This window comes from Homalodisca vitripennis, chromosome 1, assembly GCF_021130785.1.
Source record: "Homalodisca vitripennis isolate AUS2020 chromosome 1, UT_GWSS_2.1, whole genome shotgun sequence".
In the NCBI taxonomy this organism is placed as follows: domain Eukaryota; kingdom Metazoa; phylum Arthropoda; class Insecta; order Hemiptera; family Cicadellidae; genus Homalodisca; species Homalodisca vitripennis.
In genome coordinates, this window is record NC_060207.1 from 93,215,921 (window position 1) to 93,228,417 (window position 12,497).

Here is a 12,497-nt window from a genome sequence, read left to right on the forward strand (position 1 = left end):
TCGATTGTTTATCAATAATAAATTTATCCAAATAACTTTGGTTAGATGTGTTTACTACTTATGAGCTGTAGGGGAGGACGTGTATCTTCAAGAAGAATGAAACAGTAGGTCTTTGTAAGCTAAGAAAACATAGCTTGTATTTATTTTGTATCTACTAATTTTAATGCAATGCATTGAAGAATTGTGCAACTCGATACAATACTTTATTTCCTGTTATGTCCAAGAACTGAAAAACATGACGTATTGATTCAGGGATAAAAGAGTTTTATTACTTTTGAAGAATAAAGTAAAAACATAGAAATAGTTCAAAGTCATTAAACAACATAAAACATATAATAAAAATCGTGGATACGTAGTTCCGTTTATAAAATAACTGCCATGTCCTATTCTGATGAGCGTCAGAATGGGCCAGGATCGTCAGAAAGGTAGCACTTACGTATAGAAATCGTCAGAAAGGGAGCAGTTACTTACGTATATATATATATATATTTCAAACTGTGTATGATGCCTTAGCGAACCATGTTATGTGACCCCATGAAATAACATAATTTTTTATGATATTATCACCAGATTTTATGCTGAGAGATATATAATTGTATATTTTATATTTGAGTGGTTCTCAAACAGTGCCGTAGCCAGCAGGAGAATATCGGGAAGATAAAAAAAATGTTAATATAAAAATTAATTTTTAAAACAATAAAAGCTTAACAGACAATTTGGCCACGTTTTGTTTGTCACCTTATAATCTAAATAAAAAAAGTGTTGCTAAGCAATAATTTTGAAAATGGCTGGGCTAATTAATTCCGCTAATTATTTTTTATATTATATTATATTTATATTATAATTATATTATAGAGAGAAATATCAAAAAAGATTCCTTGATTATATTACAATTCGGAATAATAATTATTATATTTTTTATTATTCAATTTTAAGCCTCCGCTCTTAGGCTATGCTAGCTTGTTTCAATCGCTGTGGCTATTATTCCTATCATGATTGGACCTTCCCGGGATTTAAACCGTGATCTCTCAGTTAGAGAGCGGTAGACTGTATCCACTAGTCTACGGAGGAAGAAAAATAATATTTACAAACCACAATTCAAATTTAACTGGTAGTAAACAGCCGTTGAAACTTTTAGATGAAGCTTACCAAAGAGACGTAAAAATATGTTCACATTTAAATTTTGGAAAATCCTAAGTACACAGTGGCCAGTTGTAGTAGACAGTACACAGTATAAGTAGTATTACGTATGTTGCAAAGATATATTTAATATTTAACTTTTAATTTAAATTTCACCAGTGACCACTAAGTTATATACTATCTAATGCTTAGGAAATATTATAAAAACGTTATTATAAATCCCACATTAATGAGCAAAGCTGTTAATGGTTGCACGTAAAATACTCGATACTGGTTGATTCATTTGACCTAATGTATGATATTGTTACGCAGCTTCATAAAAAACAAGGAAATGGACACAGATATGCCTAAAAAACAACAAGAATTCTATCACGCAAAACTTATTATAAACGATTAGTTAGGAATTCTGGATGAACATAATTGAAGAATTTTCCAATATTATAAATTCATCTCTGCCAACATATGATACGAAGAATATTAAAAATTCCCAACAAGATTTAGCCACAGAAATTTTACCTCATTACTATCTTCGACATCATTAATAGTTAATGTATTAATGTTGTACCTACGGCAAATCGAGAAATTGATAACATCGTTTTATTAGAATTTATATTAGGAAAATACACATTTAAATGCAGGACAACATTATTTGCTTCAAAGTATGAAGACCTCCAAACCTTCTCAACAATTACCCCCCAATACAAGCAAAATCGGCAAACGTACATACTGTAATTAGTATTTTCCAATATAAAATGGAGGGTCATTTATATAAAGAATAACATTTAAGTGTCTGTGTGTGGAATCTTGTAGCACATCGGCCGTAACTAAACTTTAAGCAGTATTGGCGAATTTTAGTGTCGTGGTCTTTTAAGGATATTTGTGAATCCAAAAGATAACAGACGACTTTTACTAGCTACTGAGTCCTATCTAATAAAAGGCTAACACTCTGCAAGAAACCTCTTCAACACCTAACATCTCCAACGTAACTCCTAACATAAATTACTCTTGACTAATATTTATCACAGTTATATATATATATATATATATATATATATATATATATATACATTATTCATTACATTTCTATAAGTGGCAATAGCCTAATTTAATTTCAATAAATATTGAATCACAAAAAGTACTTGCTCCGCCGGGACTCGAACCCGGATCTCTCACTTGCCGGGTGAATGTGCTACCATTACACTACAGAGCCCTCGCTTTTTACAATTCAATTATTTTGTATTTGGCCGTTTCTTTCACATAATATGTGTTTAAATAACCAAACTAACATATCCACATCGACGCCGCCGTCTCATGTTGGCGAGGATAAATTACCTCCGATCTTCGTACCCAACGTTGTAAACGTTAAGAGCATGATAACCGCTATTGAAACTGTTATCCCAAATGACAACTACACATTTAAATGCCTCAGCCAAAACAAATTCAAAGTTAATACAACAACTATTGACGGTTATCGGAAGCTGGTGCACAAACTAAAAGAGCTGCAGGTCACCTTTCATACCTACCAAATCAACCAAGAGAAAGCATATCGCGTGGTTTTAAAAAATATGCACTTTTCCACTGATATTGCGGACATTAAGATTGCTATTGAATCCTGTGGGTTCCAGGTTCGCAACGTAATGAATATGAGACAGCATAAAACCAAAGCACCTCTTTCAATGTTCTTTGTTGATCTGGAACCAAATCCGTGTAACAAAGATATATTTAATATCGAGTACCTCCTTAATGCAAAAATTACCTTTGAACCACCGCTCAGGAAATCCGAGATCGTTCAGTGTAAGCGATGTCAAAATTATGGACACACCAAAACGTATTGCTGGCACCCTTACAGGTGCGTTAAATGTGGCCAGAATCATGACACACGGGCATGTTTGAAATCCAGTGATACCCCACCCACCTGCGCTCTATGTGAGGGGAACCACCCGGCGAACTACAAAGGTTGTTCTGTGTACCACGAACTTAAACAAAAATCGTTTCCCCCGATCAGACCCAAGGTACCTGAAAGTAAAACTCATGATCAATCACCTCGGGGAGCCCAAGAAGTGGTAAGACCTCCCAGTCCATCCACTGTTCGAATCCTGCCGGGACGATCATATGCACAGGTGGCATCCAACTCGATGTCTGAAGATAACAGTACTCAAAACGCTTTAAGTAAAACACTTAACGACTTTTTCAGCAAATTTGAAAAAATAATGATACAACAGGCTGAACAGATAGGTACTTTAATGAACCTATTGTCTTCCGTCATTTCGAAGCTAAAATGAATAATTTTTATAGAATAGCACTTTTGAACGCCAATGGCTTGAGTAACCATACTCAAGAGGTTAAAATATTTCTTGGTCTTCATAAAGTTAATATTATGCTTATCTCCGAAACTCACTTCACAGATATGACACATTTCAAAATTCCTTTTTACTCTCTGTATCACTGTAATCATCCAGATAATACTGCTCATGGTGGTAGTGCGGTATTAGTTAAAGATAGTATAAAACACCATGCCATACCTGCTTATAAGTATAATTATATTCAAGCTTCCAGTGTTGTGATTGAAGACTGGTCAGGTCCACTCACGGTATCTTCTGTGTATACCCCTCCTCGTCATAACGTTTCATACCAGCAATACAGCGACTTCTTCAATACCTTGGGTTGTAGATTTATTGCGGGGGATGACTTTAATGCGAAACACACCATGTGGGGCTCTCGGCTGTGCAATCCCAGAGGCCGCAATCTCCTTAAGACTATCAACGACAATAACTATCAATATTTTTCTACGGGAGAACCGACTTATTGGCCTACTGATCCCTTAAAAATTCCTGATTTGCTTGATTTCTTCGTGACTAAAGGTATTTCCCAAACGTACACACGTGTAGAATCTTGTCTTGATTTATCCTCAGACCATTCTCCATTGATCTTCACTCTAAGTTCATCTGTCATTACTACAGAGGGTCCACTGCGGTTAAGTTCTAAATATACTGACTGGGACCAATTTCGATCTCTTCTTGATGATAACTTGCATTTACACGTTTCCTTGAAGACAAATGGTGAAATAGATGAAGCTGTTGAATTGTTTAACAGGACAGTCCAGAAGTGTGCTTTGCAATCAACGCCGCATCAACGAAATGGAACCACTAATGGCCTGAACTACCCTCTTAGCATCAAGAAAACAATTACTCAAAAAAGAAGACTTCGTAGGATTTGGCAAAATTCCAGGAATCCTCGTGATAAAAACAACTTCAATAGAGCGGCGCGGGATTTGAAACATTTGTTATCTAACTTCAATAATGAAAGGTTTCAGGTTTTTACTGCAAGTCTAACTCCTACAGAAGACACGAAATATTCAATGTGGAAAACTACTAAACACATGACTAGTCCAAGAGTGCCGATTCCTCCGATTATCTTGCCAGGTGGTGGCTGGGCCAAGAACAACAAGGAGAAAGCTGAAGTATTCGCTACGCACTTACGCGATGTGTTCAAGCCCAGTGACTCAGCTCAAGCTCCTGACCCAGAAATTGAATACTTATTAGAATCACCTACCCAACTATCACTTCCTGTTCAGCCCTTTACTGCCTCTGAAGTAACTGAAATAATTGTGAAACAATTGAAGCCGTACAAAGCTCCTGGGTATGACCTCATTACAGGAAGGATTTTAAAAGAACTGCCAAGGAAAGCTATTATGTTTTTGACTTTTGTCTTCAACGCAATATTGAGAATTGAGCATTTTCCAGCACAGTGGAAATTATCGGAAATTTTCATGGTAGCTAAACCTGGGAAGCCTCCACATCAGGTTAGTTCTTATAGGCCCATAAGTCTATTGCCTGTGACTTCAAAAGTTTTTGAGAAGCTTTTTCTAAAACGATTTCAGCAAGTTATTGATAGCGGCAACCTTATCCCCAACCATCAGTTTGGTTTCCGCCAGAAGCACTCTACCATTGAGCAGATTCATCGTGTGGTCAATGTAGTGAAGGAAGATCTGGAAGCAAAAATATACTGCTCGGCTGTTTTTCTTGATATCAGTCAGGCTTTTGATAAAGTTTGGCATGAGGGTCTCCTCTATAAATTAAAACTACTAGTTCCTCATTCTTTCTTTAACGTCATCAAGTCCTAATTGTCAAACAGGTTTTTTCGAGTCAAATTTCAAGATGAATACTCCGACCTCCACAAAATTGAGGCGGGCGTTCCACAAGGCAGTGTATTGGGTCCCATCTTCTACACCCTCTTCACATCTGACATACCTGTACGAGCCGATGTCACCATGGCCACCTTTGCTGATGATACCGCTATACTAGCCTCTCATGAAGTCCCAGGAATTGCATCCCAACGACTACAATCTGAGCTGGATGACTTGTCGGAGTGGCTTGTGAGATGGAGGGTGAAGGTTAATGAAACCAAGTCCACTCATGTAACTTTCACAAGGCCTGCTAACTGCCCACCTGTCTCTCTTAATAATGTCTTCCTCCCCCAATCTGAAGAAGTGAAATATCTGGGTATGCATCTAGACCGAAGACTAACTTGGCGTTCTCATATCTGGCACAAAAGATTATTTTTAAACTCAAAATTCAAAAAAATATCCTGGCTTTTAAACAAGAGGTCGAAATTATCATTAAGAAATAAATTGTTAGTATACAAGGTGGTTTTGAAACCTGTTTGGACTTAAGGTATACAGCTTTGGGGTACAGCCAGTAACTCCAACATCGAAATTCTCCAACGTTTTCAGTCTAAAGTCCTTCGGAACATCCTGGAAGCTCCGTGGTATATAGCTAATCAATTAATACATCGACACCAAAATTCCCACAGTAAACGAGGAAATAACTCGCTACAGCAAGAAGTACCAAGACAAGCTGTATTCTCATCCGAACTATCTTGCGATGAACCTGTTGGATAATAGTGCGTCAGTTACACGTCTGAAGAGACACTCAATCCTGGACTTACCTCTTAGGTTCTAATTTCAAACTTTCTTGTTTATTTGTGTTAGCTCTATCGCTGGATAGAGTCTAACTCGTGTTAATTTACTATTTTATCTAATTTACTTATTGTTCTAAGAATGTCTGAACAGATTGTAAATAAAATTGTAAAAAAAAGAAAAAAAGAAAAAAAACTAACATATGATCGGAAGACCAAATACCTGTCAAATGACTTTTGTTTACATTCATTAAATTTGTATAAGTGGCAATAGCCTAATTTCATTTAATTGATAAATGTATATATCAATCAAACACGCTTACTCTAAGAGCTCAAGCTAAAAATATAAGCAGGATCTATTTAAATGATATTGCTATTATTACATCTATAACATGTGGGAATAAAGGTGTCTATCCTGATTTAGTTTTACTAATATATAAAAGTCATATCAAAAATAGACTAGACTATTGTAGTTTTATGTTAATTAATGCAAACAGAGAAAATTAGATCTGATTCAATATTTTAATCCATGATACAGTGAGAGCTATAAAAAGCACATCTTCTTGCAAGCTGAATGCAATATAGCTCCACTTAGTATATGAAGACAAATATCAACAGAAACAGTCAGATTGGTATATAAAATAAGCTTACAAAAACTTCATCCAACATGGAATAAATAAGTTTATCTGAGGATATTAACCTCAAATCTAGTTCATAGTCGGTAGAAAACACTCCCATAATTTATCAATTCCTTATACAGAATACATAACTTTTGTATAAATTCTGAAAAGAGTTTGGATTTTAAAAATTATAGGTCTTGATAAACCTGTGGTGGTTAGTAATATAAAACAAACTTGTGTCGACGCAATATGAAATAATATTGGCAAAAACGAACAGCATTATTGTTTTACAATAATCACTCTAGAAAGGCATATAACTTCAACACAGTGCATAGAAAACAAAAGCAAACAAATAATTACTGATGGATGAAAGACCAAATAAGGTGTATGCGCTGTCTATTACATACCCGTGTTACATCTCAGTGCTAAATATAAACTAAAAAAATGATATATTAAACTATATTGCTGAAATAATTTCAATATTAAAATCCGTAGTATACATAGATAACACCTCCTTTTTGACAGCATCATCATTTATAGTGACTTGCTGGCAACTATAAGAGCACTAAAAAAAACATGTTTGTAATAGTACAGATTATCTTACACTTACTGTATTATATGTAGGGCAAGGGACGGAAGGATGGATTGGAGGTTCCTATGGAGTCGTAGGGGAGCGGGAGGCGGAATGCTGGCCTGCTGGGTAGGACCCACTGGCCGGTCGCTGGCTTATGCCCCGGCTGTGGTTCGGGAACGAGCCCCTGCACCTGAATGGGGATAAATGCCTCAATAAACATAATGTATGGTAAATCTGGACCATCTTCGACAAAGGAAAAGAAGGAAGGACAAGGAACGCCGGTTCTGGCGGGTCCCATGCCTTTTGGGAAGAGCTCGAAAACCATTCGTTCTCCACCTCAAGGTGCTTTTTCGGGAGCTCAATCGGCTAGGTCATCAACGTCCGAAGGAAAAGACACGCTCATGGAGATTGCTGAAAGCACGTTCAATAAGGACGGTACACCTCTTAATGAGAACCTACATGGGAAAGATAACAGGGAGAGTACGAATGTGACAGAGCAGACTAAGAGACTTGCGAGAGCAGTCTCCAATTTAGAATCTCTTAGGCAATTGGCTGACACGGCAAACACTGAAGAGGAACAGGGCCTCAAAGCCATTGAAGAAGTCCTGAAAGAATTTGAAGCCGTTATGAAGACGAACCATCGAGTCCCCACTGTAATTAAGAGTGGCGTGGCGAGGATCAGGGAGTCTTTGTACGGAATCCACACGAGCCAAGCAGCGTAGTGAGGCAGTCTTCTGGGAACGGGAATTGGTCGGCGCCACTACCTCTCCAGTCGAGATGAGGAGTGGTAAGATGAAGAGGGCAATGCCAGGTGAAGTTGCAAGACTGGAGGTCAACTTGCCCCCTCTAACAATAAGTGACCCGGTGGGGAGTGGCACGCCGGCTAAGGCTAGTCCTGAGCCGGTCACCCCACACCTGAAAAAGGGCCCCTCTAACGCCGAACGGGTCCACTCAAAGGAGCAACTCTGGCAAGAAGACCGTCAGAATAGGAAGAAAAGGCTTAGAAAAGAAAAGCAAGCTGCGAATACCGTAAAGAAGAATTCCGAGGCTGTGCAGAAACAGGCAGCTCCTGCCGCCTCCTCTGCAATGGCAAAGCTGAGGAAAGAAGAGAAGAGGAAGACGCGTCCGGATGCAGTCCTCATTCCACCAACCACTGGGAAGTCGTATGCGGACCTGCAAAAGGATATCCGTTCAAAGATCAAGCCGGAGGACTCGGGGGCGGAAGTCAGGGCTATTCGTCCGACCCGCACCGGCGGTCTTCTGGTGGAGCTCGGGTCGAAGACCACAGACAAAGACTCGGCTTTGAAGACGGCCATTGGGGAGAGCGGCACCGTCAGTGTTTTAGAGCCTAGAGCCTCGATAGAGATCTGAGACCTGGACAGTCTCTCTACGGCGGAGGAGGTTCAGGAGGCTGTTGAAAGGGAGCTCGGTGCTAGCGCAGGGGTGGTCAAGGTGTTCCTGACACAACCAAACAGAAGGGAGCAGAAATTCGCAGTTGTCTCTCTGTCTGCGCGGGGAGTTAATCAGCTGCTGAGGACTGCAAAAATCAAAGTTGGGTGGGTCAATTGCAGGATTCGTCGAAGGGTGAAAGTGACCAGATGCTTCAGATGTTTCGGCTACGGCCATCTGCAGACGGACTGCAAGGGACCCGACAGGAAGGCATTGAACCTTTGCCTGAAGTGCGGGGAGAGCGGACACAAGCGCGATACCTGTGCTGCTAAGGCAAAGTGCTTTCTGTGTACTAACGAAGATCAGGACACCGTTGACACCAAGCACACTCCTGGCTCGAGAACCTGTCTCACGTTTAAGAGAGCTCTTGAGGCTTCTAGAACAAAAAAGTGATGCGTGTCCTCCAAGGCAATCTCCATCGTAGTCGAGTAGCTAACGATCTTCTTTCCCAGCTTATTCTGGAAAACAGATCGATCTGCTCATCTTAAGCGAGCACTATCGTGACCGGGTTGGACCCAACTGGTTTCCGGACTATCTGGGGACCACTGCCATCTGGGTCCCGAATACCAACGTGTTGGTTAAAGGTCACGGTAGGAGCAGAGGAATTGTATGGGTGAATGCCAGCGACGCAATTTTTTGTGAGCTGCTACTTCTCACCTAATGTTAACATAGCAGATTTCCAGAATCAGCTGGATGATCTAGAGGATATTATCTTGACCCTAGGTAACAGTAGGATAATCTTAGCTGGAGACTTCAACACCAAGTCTGTAGAGTGGGGCATGCCTGCGACGGATGTGAGGGGTTTCCGGATTTTGGAGATGGCAGCCCGGACCGGTCTAGTGGTCTCTAATGTGGGGAGTGCACCCACTTTCAGAAGACCAGGTTACAGACAGACCATCCCCGATGTAACTTTTTCGTCGGAGGGACTCGCAGGAAGAATCACGGACTGGAGGGTGATCGAGGATTATACCGGTTCCGATCACCAGCACATCACCTTCAGTCTTATCGGAAGCAGACTGAGCCGAATCGTACCAACTCGGGCTTCAGGCTGGAATGCTTCTAGGCTCAGTGCTGAATCTTTGTCCTTGGCGATTGACGAGGGCAAGGAGACAGTTCTCTCTTTAGCGGGTAGTACCACAGACATTGTTGACGCCACTATGAGTCTCATTGCGCGCGGTTTTGACGCCGCAATGCCGCGGAAAAGATCCTTGGGGAGAAACAGACGCTCGGCTTACTGGTGGACGGAGGATATCGCCAATCGACAGAGAGTTGGTTTGAGGCTTATACGGAAGGTCACCCGGGGAAGAAGGAGGGGGGGTCTGGTTCCCGAAGCTCTAATGCAAGAGTACAGGGATGCCCGTAGAGGTCTCAGGCAGGCGATCACGGTGAGCAAGGCCTCCAGGTGGAAGGAACTCAAGCTAAGGAAAAAAGAAGAGAGCAGCTATAAAGCGCCAGAATAGCTCATGCTGGTGGATTTTAGAATGAAGTAATGCCCATTGGGCGAACGATGGCACCCTCTTGAAGTAGTTGCAGAGATGCGTTCCCGAGAGGGTTTCCAATGCGTGGACCGGTAGGTTTTTAGTGGGTGAGAGTCCCACACACCAGGGCGAACACCTGTCCCTGACGGTGCATAATGCATTTTCCTATCGTAAAAAAAACTGTATTATATGAAATAAAGAAAAAGGACAGGACATTATAATTTATTGGGTTCCAGGGCACTGCGGAATCTCACACAAGAATATGTAGAATTGGCTAGGGAGTAGGGAGGCTATAGCTGCTGGCGTTGATCTAAAAAATACCAGTTCGCCTTTAGCAGACTTTAACAAGTTAACTTGTAGCCTTACAACTAACGAATTGCAAATTTGCATTTATAATACAGCAGGAAGATGGTATAAAGAAATAGTATCTATACCTCTGAACCAGCTCTGGTTTAAACAAGATTTAATAGAGATAATATAATAAATATATTAAGAATTGGACATGCTAGAAATAATATTCGACTTCATTCAATGAAACTCTATTTCACACCACTTTGTCTCAAATGTACGTCGAGTGTTGAAGGAACATTGCACCATTTGATTTTAGGTTTCCCAGAGCATAAGCATGCCACAAGGAAAATTTAGTACATACACATAAATTCAGGATACATTCCTACAGTTGAGTAGATTTGTTAAGTTTTAATAACATTAATGTCTATGAGGAAATAAATACTTAAATTAAATATTATTCTGTGAAGCACTAAACAAATATAGAGGGTGAGTCAGAAATATGGTAAAATATTTTAAGACGTGATTTGGGTTTGGGACGTTGCAATAGTACTGCAGCAAGACGTCTGTATCAAGAAAACTTTCCTAACCGCAGGTGTCCAAGCGCAAGGTTTTTACCACTATTCATCAACGCCTATCTGAAACAGGTTCTTTGAAGTCTTCGGAGCATAGTAATGCAGGCATCGCCCAATCATGTAGGACTGTTGAATTAGAAGAGTTGGTTCTTAATAAAATTTCTGATTATCCTAAAAAGAGCACTAGAGAATGGTCACTACAGTTCAATGTCAGCCAATCTAGTAATACTACACGAGTACCAGTTACACCCATACCACTTCCAGCATGTCCAAACTCGTTTGCCACAAGACTACACTCCCCGTGTTGCTTTTTGTCGATGACTTCTGGGAAAATGTGCTGATCTATAAACTTTTTAAATACAATTTTGTTTTCCGATGAGGCTCACTTTACAAGAACAGCTATCATTAACTTCCATAACAACCACACTTTGGCAGACAGAAATCCTCATGCTATCAAACCTAATCGCCCACAACATCAGTTTTCAGTAAATGTTTGGGCTGGAATCTTAGCAGATCATTTAGTCGTATTCGTGCTTCCTCCCAGGCTTAATGACGTGGTGTACTAGAACTTTTTAAGAGACGAGCTACCTAACCTGCTTGACGATGTACCTCTGCATTTGCGCCAATCAACTTTTCTAGCTTTTAATGCAGCAAACTCGTCTACAATATCATCAAAATTCAGTTCATTCAACAGTTCAGTATTTACAGAAAACCCAACTAGGCTGGACAGCCTGGTGTCAGTGGTTGAGTTGCGTAGGTAATTCTTCACACGTTTGAGAATGCTGAATGACCGTTCTCCCGATGCATTTTAAGACATGCATAATACGATTTTTAGTGCAGTATCAATGTTTGGGAAGTGTTGTCAGTTGTTTCTCCCTGATAAATTTTAAATAGTAGGCAGGTAAATGATGTTCTTTTGCGTTTTCTTCTATACCTTCAGCTTCTTCCACAAACGCTTTAAAATGGATCAGTTCTTTCCCAAGTTCAGATGTGAGATCCAAGAAATATTTATCCACCAAACCACACGCTTTTTGACGAATTTCTTCATCATTTAGTTTGTCCATGTTATACAAAACACCAAAAACCTCATTTTAATCAAAATAAATTTTTGACCTGTTATCTAATTCCTGGGTTATATTGTCAATAACAATATAAAATTTATTCACAATCATGTTTTGTCTTCCATCAAAGCTACTGGTATCATTATCAGTGCCATTTAATTCGTCTTCGTCTGACATTCTATTACTCTTCCTTCTCCTTTTCGTGTCTTCCTCGTAGTTAGCTACCTCACTTTTTATTAATTCCATACCCTTCTGTTCATAGTAATCATATCTCTCTCTAAGGGTCTGTACGTAATCTTTAAGTGATTTATACAGACTACAAACCATTCCCAAGTCAGCACTTGTGCTTTGCATGGTTAAAGTTCCCATTTGTTAAAGAACCAAACACTTCATTC